Below are 9,866 nucleotides of genomic sequence, written 5' to 3'. Positions count from 1 at the left end.
ATAAATAAATAAAAAATTAAAAAAAAAAAAAAAAAAAAAAAAAAAAAGACTAGAATATGGCAGCCCCGGGGGCTCAGCGGTTCAGCGCTTGCCTTGGGCCCAGGGTGTGAGACCTGAATCGAGTCCCGCGTCGGGCTCCCTGCTTGGAGCCTGCTTCTCCCTCTGCCTATGTGTCTCTGCCTCTCTCTGTCTCTCATGAATAAATAAAAAGTGTTTTTTAAAAAAGAACATAATAAATGCAATAAGACTTAGTTAATATTCTATATTTATTTTTTTAATATTCTATATTTAATAAATGTAATGATAACCTCTTTCTGTTCCAGTACGCGGGATATTTTTACTCTAAGTTTTCTTTTCCAATAATACTCGAGTGGACTGCAATCTTTAGCATTAAAGATTGTATAGTGATAAAACTCAGTCAAAGATGATATCACTGATTTGTTTCCCTGCTATCAGCCGACAATTACTCTGATTCTTGGTGTTATTCCAATGTGATAACATCAAGCTAAATATGGTCTCAACTAAAGCCTTTCAGCATGGATTTTGCTTATTAGGTTTTTTTGACTTGTATGGATGAGTTTCTAGCTCTCCAAAACAGCAGGGTTTGTTTTTGTTTGTTTGCTTTTTGGTAGACCAGCTTATTTGTCAATCAGGTCTTTGTGTATGTAAACTCATTATATGCTATGTCCAAAACATTATTTTTGAACACTCTAGAGCACATTGGATGTCACCATAAGTCAAACCTCCCTTTCTCAAGGACAATTATTTTTAAGCACATAGATAATTTGAAATTATGAAATCAAAGCTAGATTGGAAATAGTTCATTTGGAAAGAAACTGAGAATATCCTGTCTAATTTGACTGCCCCCCACCTTTTTTAAGATGTTATTTATTCCTGAAAGAATAAAGAGAGGTAGAGACATAGATAGGCAGAGGGAGAGACAGGCTCCCTATTGGGAGCCCAGTATGGGCACTGGATCCCAGGACGCCAGGGTCATGACCTGAGCTGAAGGCCAATGCTCAACCACTGAGCCACCCAGGTGCCCTGACTGCCCATTTCTGATGATGTTTTGAATTCTAAATTTTAAAAATGAGTCATTTTTCTCCCCTGTATGAATGTTTAGGGGCAGTTGCTTTGTCCCTGTTTGGGCTCCCATGGCCTCTTCAAAAATCATTAAAGTACTTTGGAAAAACAGCATGTAAATTTCTGCTTTACTATAAATTTACTATAAATTGTTTTCTCCATTCTAATCTTCAGTGCATTTCCAAATTAGGAGACTTTTGTCACTCTTTGAAACTGATTTTGTGGCAGGCCAATTAAAACAAAAAAAAAAAAACCCACCTTTATTAGTTTTAGGTTCAAGTAAAATTGAGAGAAGGGTATAGTGATTTCCTATACATCCCCTGCCACCATACTATATAGCACCCTGATTATCAACATCTCTCACCAGAGTGGTACATTGTTCCCAATAAACCCAATGCCTATAGTTCACATTAGGGTTCACTCTTGGTATTGTACATTTTATGAATTTGGACAAATACAGAATGAATGTATACATTATACTATTCTACAGAGTAGTTTTACTGCCTTGCAAGTCCACTGTGATCTGCCTATTCATCCCTCCTCCAAACCCCTGGGAACCACTAATCTTTTTAGGGTCTCCATAGTTTTGCCTTTTCCAGAATATCATAGAATCATATTATATGTACCCTCTTCAGATTGGCTTAAGTTAGTAATATGAATTTATAGTTCCTACATTTCCTTTTATGGCTCTGTATCTCGTTTTTTAATGCTGCATAATATTCCATTATCAGGATTACATCAGTTTACCCATTCATGTACATCTTGGTTCTTCCAAGTTTTGAGTTATAAATAAAGCTGCTATAAACATCTCTGTACAGGTTGTTTATTAATGACTACATGGTGATTTCCAATTTTCATGTTTATTGAGAAATAATTGCTGTGTATCATTGTGTAAATTTAAGATGTACAATGTGATTATTTGATATATGTATTTATTGCAACTTGTTTACCACAATATAGTTTTTTTTAAGATTTTGTATTTATTCATGAGAGAGAGAGAGAGGCAGAGACACAGGCAGAGGGAGAAGCAGGCTCCACGCAGGGAGCCTGATGTGGGACTCGATCCCATGTCTCCAGGATCCAGGGCCTTCAGCCCTGGGCTGAAGGCAGTGCTAAACCACTGAGCCACCTGGGCTGCCCTACAATATAGTTAGTTAACAGTCCTTTACCTCACCATGTTTTGTTGTATTTATGGTGAGAACATTAAATCTCTACTCTCATAGCAACTTTCAAACATACAATATTATTTTTCAAGTATACAATATTGTTAATTATAGTCACTACACTATACATTAGATACCCAGAACTTCATCTTGTAACTGAAAGTTTGTACTCTGATCAACATCTCTCCATTTCTTCTACCACTCAGCCCTTGGCAATCACTATTCTACTCTCTCCAGTTCATGTTTTTAGATTCCACACATAAGTGAGATCATACAGTATTTGTCTTTATCTGACTTATTTCACTTAGTATAATGCCCTCAAGGTTCAAAGGTCCATCCATGTTGCCACAAAAGGGAGGATTTCCTTATGACTAGTATATATATGTGTGTGTATGTGTATATATACGTATATTTATGTATATATGTACATACATACTAGCAATTTTTAAAAAGGATCTCATTCATTTATTCATGAGAGACAGAGAGAGAGGCAGAGACATAGGCAGAGGGAGGAGCAGGCTCCTTGCAGGGAGCCTGATGCAGGACTTGATCCCCAGACCTGGGATCACACCCTGAACCAAAGGCAGATGCTCAACCACTGAGCCACCCAGGCGTCCCATATATATTGCAATTTCAATGCAATTTTTTAAAATATATTTTTTTAATTTTTAAAAATTTATTTATTTATGATAGTCACAGAGAGAGAGAGAGAGAGAGAGAGAGAGAGGCAGAGACACAGGCAGAGGGAGAAGCAGGCTCCATGCACCGGGAGCCCGACGTGGGATTCGATCCCAGGTCTCCAGGATTGCGCCCTGGGCCAAAGGCAGGTGCTAAACCGCTGTGCCACCCAGGGATCCCTCAATGCAATTTTTATATATATTAGTTTTAGTTGTATATATCACATTATCCATTCGTTGATGGACACTTAGGTTGTTTCCATGTTTTCTATCACGCAAAAATGTTGAATTTTGTCAAATGCTTTTCTGCATCTGTTGAGATAATCACACGATTTTTGTCTTTCCTCCTATTAATGTGGTGTATCATATTTATTGATTTGTGTGTATTGAACTATCCTTGCATTCCAGGAAAAAAATCTCATTTGATTAAGGTGTATGATCCTTTTAATGTGCTGTTCAATTTGGTTTGCTAATACTTGGTTAAGATTTTCACATCTAGGGCAACCGCGGTGGTGCAGCAGTTTGGTGCCTCCTGCAGCCCAGGGCGTGATCCTGGAGACCATGGATCGAGTCCCACATCAGGCTCTCTGCATGGAGCCTGCTTCTCCCTCTGCCTGTGTCTCTGCCTCTCTCTCTCTGTGTCTCTATGAATAAATAAATAAAATCTTAAAAAAAAAGATTTTCACATCTTTTTTTTTTTTAACAACCTTTCCCTTTTTTTTTTTTTTTAAATTTATTTATGATAGTCACAGAGAGAGAGAGAGGGAGGCAAAGACACAGGCAGAGGGAGAAGCAGGCTCCATGCACCGGGAGCCTGATGTGGGATTCAATCCCGGGTCTCCAGGATCATGCCCTGGGCCAAAGGCAGGCGCCAAACTGCTGCGCCACCCAGGGATCCCCCAAGATTTTCACATCTATATTCATCAGGGATGTTGGCCTGTGTATATGTACATATACTTTAGTGGGTGGCAAAATAACACTCCAAGCATTTCTTAGGTTATACTTTATTTTTTAAGTTAATACACAGTACCATGTCATATTTGATTCCATGCTTCTGTGACCAGTTAATATTTGTTGAAAAAAAACACAAAGATTAACAATATTTATTCATTCAATGTAACAGAAGTTCTTTGGGTGATTTTTAAATAAATACTTTTAAACAAACATTAAATTAACAGCTTGTTCACATCAATATTTCAATCATTCCTTTGCTTTCTCTTTTTAAAAAAGATTTTACTTATTTTTTTAAGTCATCTCTACACACCATGTGGGGCTCAAACCTATATCCCTGAAATCAAGAGTTACATACTCCACTGACTGAGCCAGCCTGGTACCCCTTCCCCCCACCTTTCACTTTGAGCTATCCATAACAAAATTTTCCTGAGCAAAATAAACTTCAATTTAGTCCAAGTGGAATAATTAGAAATGTGGGACAAGCAGTGTGAATTAATGAGTGTTTAATGTGTTCAGTATAATTCTAGAGTATTAGAGTATAAGAAATCTTAATGTGTTAATTAAATTCTTCCAGGTTAGTTAAGGAGACAGAGGAAGAGAAAGGAAAGAAAAGAACAGCAAGGGCTCTAATCACACTATGTGGGGCCTAAAAGTAAAGTCATTCACAGATAGCCCTGGTAAAACTTTCTGACAGCAGTTCACTCCCACCTTAACTCTCACTTTAGAGAGTACTGTAATCCCCAATAGTGAAAATGAGCACCCTAGCATATTGGGCCACAGGGCAATTTGTTGTGAGAAAGATGATTCTGACCCCCTGTCCCTCTAGGAATGAACCAGCACTCGGATGTGCCTAGAAGCAACCCTTCTGTTCAGATGCTTCATGGATAGTTCAACCTTGGACACTGATTGGTAAAGTGAGTGTCTGGGCTGCTTCACACCTGTTTGGTTAGAATGGTTGTAGTATTTAGTCTCAGAATAATATACTTATAATGAAATGAAATGAAATGAAATGAAAGTAGTCATACTAGTAAATTTGTAAGATAGGAACAGATTTTCCTAAAGGTACATTTACTTTTATTGTGGTCATCTATCTTCTTACTTAAACATAATAATGCCAATTATTATTCAAGTCTGGTAGGTGACTCTATAGTTTACCGATACATAAAACACTGGACAACTTAAAACTATCACCCAGTAGTTATTTTACATCAACCAAGTGAAATCAGCCTTTCTGGTGAATCTGAGACTGCTGATAAGGAGACATCAAGAAATTTATATATCTGGGGATTTCTGAGGTTTCTGGTTTCTGGTAAATCTGAGACTGCTGATAAGGAGACATCAAGAAATTTATATATCTGGGGATCCCTGGGTGGCTCAGTGGTTTAGCGCCTGCCTTCTGCCCAGGGTGTGAATCTGGAGATCTGGGATCGAGTCCCACGTCGGGCTCCCTGCATGGAGCCTGCTTCTCCCTCTGCCTGTGTCTCTGCCTCCCTCCCTCCCTCTCTGTGTGTGTGTGTGTGTGTGTGATCTGAAATACTTTTGTCATAGCTCACATATCCCCATATGTGTTTATTTGATGAATAAATAAATAAAATCTTTAAAAAAAGAAAATGTATATATCTGGATTTCCTTATTGTGATTTTGGGCATAGAAATAACATGACTTGGTTATAAAAATAAGTGTCATGTAGAAGATGCAGACTAGAACCTAATGGAAATCCAATAAATAATCCATGCATATGTGGTCAACTAACTTTTGACAAGGGCACCAAGAATATACAATAAAGGATAGTCTTTAGTAGACTGTTAAAAACTAGATATCCTTATCTTACACCATACAAAAATTAACTTGAGATTGATTAAAGACTTGTGTAAGATATGAAACTATAAAATTCCTAGAAGATGGCATAGGGAGAAAGTTCCTGACATTGGTCTTGGCAATATACTTTTTGGATCTGACATGAAAAGCACAGGCAAGAAAAGCAAAAATAAGCAAGGGGAACTGCGGAGTAAGCTTATCTCTCTCTCTCTCTCTCTCTCTCTCTCTTTTTTTTTTTGTAGATTATCCCCAAAAATAAAGCATTTAAAAATATTTTTGATAAATCTAGGATCAATGAGAAGGTATCTATAGATAGATCCCTGGGAGTTTTTTAAAATTTGCCATAGTTTATTTCTGCATAAATAGTCAATGATCCCATCCATCCCTCTGTGGACATGGAGATTTCCATCAAATGCCAAATTGACCAATCAATCTTGACTGGTTATACTAACAAATGTGCTTTATTATTATTTTTTAAAAGATTTTATTTATTTACACATTAGAGACACCGAGAGAGAAAGAGGCAGAGACGCAGGCAGAGGGAGAAGCAGGCTCCATGCAGGAAGTGTGATGTGGGACTCGATTCTGGGACTCCAGGATCACGCCCTGGGCCGAAGGCAGGCACTCATCCAACCACTGAGCCATCCAGGTGGGTGGCTTCTTGCAAGAGATGTTAAACATTTAAAAGATTACGTGAAATACTGTTCCTAATTTGTTACCAATACTACCATAATCATATACAAAACCTCACCATAATAAAAATCAGAGAAAGAGGGACACCTGGGTGGCTCAGTGGTTAAGCATCTGCCTTCAGCTCAGGCTGTGATCCTGGAGTACTGGGATAGAGTCCCACATCGGGCTCCCTGCTGGAGCCTACTTCTCCCTCTGCCTGTATCTCTGCCTTTCCCCCCCACCCTCTGTCTCTCATGAATAAATAAAATCTTTAAAAATAAAAATAAAATAAAATAAAATAAAATAAAATAAATAAAATAAAATGTATATGAGATATAAAGGGCCAAGAAAAGCCAAGACATTGTTAAAGAAGAAATAAGTAAGAGAGACAACTCTATAAATTAAAAATTTAATAAAAGCTATAAAAATTAAGGCAGTGATACTGAAACAAGACTAGAAATTAGAACAATGGAAAAGATCACAGCCCCAAAACAAACCAACACATATGGGGATATGTGAGCTATGACAAAAGTATTTCAGATCACTGATAAAAATGCATTAAAAATTAATGCTGCTAGGTTAATTGGATAGTCATATAAAAAGGCATTTTTTTTTTTAAGAGAGAGAATGTAAGTGGGGTCAGGGGGAGCAGAGGGAGAGATAAATCTAAGCACGCTCCATGCCTAGAGCAGAGCCTGACATGGGCTTGATCTCATGATCATGAGATCATGACCTGAACTGAAATCAAGAATCAGACATTTAACTGACTGAGCCACTCAGGTGCCCCAAAAGTTAAATCTTGAAACTATTCACAAAATAGTTTTAAATCTTAAAACTATTCACCATTCACAAAAATAAATTGCAATAGAAATGTACATTTAAATATGAATGGTGGGATCCCTGGGTGGTGCAGCGGTTTGGCGCCCGCCTTTGGCCCAGGGCGTGATCCTCGAGACCCGAGACCCGGAATCGAGTCCCGCGTCAGGCTCCCTACATGGAGCCTGCTTCTCCCTCTGCCTGTGTCGCTGCCTCTCTCTCTCTCTGTGACTATCATGAATAAATAAATAAAATCTTTAAATAAATAAATAAATAAATAAATAAATAAATATGAATGGTAAAAAGTAAACCTTAATAAATTATTTTTATGATCTGCAGTTAGGGAAAGATTCCTTTTTTTTTTTTAAACTTAGCTCTTTTTTTAGTTTTATTTTTAAAAGATGGGCAGCCTGGTGGCTCAGCGGTTTAGCACTGCCTTCACCCAGGGCCTGATCTGGGAGACCCAGGATCGAGTCCCACGTCAGGCTCCCTGCATGGAGCCTGCTTCTCCCTCTGCCTGTGTCTCTGCCTCTCTCTCTCTTTCCTGTGTATTCTCATGAATAAATAAATAAAATCTTAAAAAATAATAAAAAAAAAATCTCTACACCCAATGTGGGGTTTGAACTCATGACCTTGAGATCAAGAGCTGCATGGTCTTCCAACAGAGCCAGCCAGGTGCCCTTAGTTAGGGAAAGATTTCTTAAATCACAAAAAGCAACAGCTATAAAGGAAGAGCTTGATAAATTAGACAACATTTAAATTAAGAGTATGTGTCTATCAAAAGACACCATTAAGAGAGTAAAAAGTTGAAAACAGATATATACGATATATATACCTGATAAAGGGCTCACATTCAGAATATGTAAATAACTCCTGCAAGTCAGTAAGAAAAAGACGATCTAATAGAAAAATGGGTAGAAGACCTGAAAATGTAATTGATAAAAAAAGATATTAAAGTGAGCTCAGGGCAGCCCAGGTGGCTCAGCGGTTTGGCGCTGCTTTCGCCTGGGGTATGATCCTGGAGACCCAGGATCAAGTCCCACGTCAGGCTCCCTGCATGGAGCCTGCTTCTCCCTCTGCCTGTGTCTGTGTGTGTCTCTCATGAATAATAAATAAAATCTTTTAAAAATAATAAATAGAGCTCAACTTCCTTAATAATCATGTACATTTGAATTAAAATCATAGTGAGATACCAACATCCTCCCAAATACTTGAAGAGTAAAAAGACTGCCAATACCAAGTGTTTGTGAGGATGTGGTGCAATGAGAACGCTCACTTGCTACAGGAGGGAGTGCAGTGTGTTTGACATTGTACACTAGATCTAAAAATGAGCATAGCTTAGGGCCAGGTATTTTACTTCTGAAGTAACAGAAATACACACGTATGTGTGTCAAGAGACATGTATAGAAATATGTGTATCATTATCTGGCATAGGAAAAAAAAAACACTAGAAAAATATCTCCATGAGACATCTGGTTTCAGCTTGGAAGCTGTCACTCCTGTCTTCACAATAAGACAGAAGCTAAAACTGAAAATCAACAACTTTCTTTTAGATACATAAGAAAACTGAGATCACAAGGCAAATTACTACAACCCAAATTTGAGAGAGGTGAATATAATCAGCTTACCAGGATCAGAAGCAGCTGCTAGAGACAGTGAGGGGGGTGCTAGGGGGAGGGCAAGAAACTGACACTGTCATTGACAAATCAGCATGCCAGGGGCTTGGTGTGTACAACCTTGAGAGTTAAAAATTAAAGGGGGAGGCCCCACATTTTCATGAGCTTACTCCCAGGAGCCCTATCAGGTGCTCCCTGAAGATCAGAGAAAAACTGCCTGTTTCCCTCAGGGGAAAGGAAAAAGTAAACCATTTTTAAATATGCCCAGAGTACTCTGTTCCCCTTAACAAAACCCTGCCCTCAAGGAAACGATTTTATTAAAGCGTAGCCATTCTGGGTTTTACCAGAGCCTCACAGACACAGGCGATGGGAAATAACCAACTCCAGTTCCCAGTAGCCTTCCAGTCTCACCTAAGCAGAGAGTAGGGGAGTGGCTAAGAAGCAGTTGTGAAGGTCGCAGCCTGAGGCACTGGCTTGCTAAAAGCTGACTGACTGAATCCTAGGATGGAGAGGACACTTCGCCTTCCTCCATACCTCACCACCACGTTGTTATGTATGGCTCCTGAACAATAACCAGGGATTACAGTGGCAAGAACTGCAAGCCTCAGACTTTTTTTCAGAAGTCTCTGGGAAAACCCAAAGACAACGGTGTGGGGGGAAAAATACAAGGACACCAGAGGAAATTTTAGCCTTTAACACCTTAGCTTCAGCAGATGGTAAATATAACTTTACTTCTACACAGATAAACATAGAACCTCACGCTAAAGGCATATTTACCTCAGTTCCTTTTACCCGGTACATCATGTTCAGCTTTAAAAAAAAAACAAAAACAAAAACAAAAAAAAAACAAGGCATACTAAAAGGCAAAAACCCACAGCTTGAAGACACAGAGCAAGCATCGGAGCCAGGATCAATATGGCAGAAATTTTAGAAGTATCAGATCGGGAACTTAAAATAACTATGATCACCATGCCAAGGGCTCTAATGGAAAAAGTGGACAACTCGTACATTACCCACCTGCAAGAACGGATGGATAATGTAACAGAGAGATGGAAACTCTAAGAATC

Source organism: Canis lupus, chromosome 19 (assembly GCF_048164855.1).
Source record: "Canis lupus baileyi chromosome 19, mCanLup2.hap1, whole genome shotgun sequence".
Classification (NCBI taxonomy): domain Eukaryota; kingdom Metazoa; phylum Chordata; class Mammalia; order Carnivora; family Canidae; genus Canis; species Canis lupus.
The sequence above is the reverse complement of the archived record's forward strand: the minus strand, read 5'-3'. Positions refer to the sequence as shown.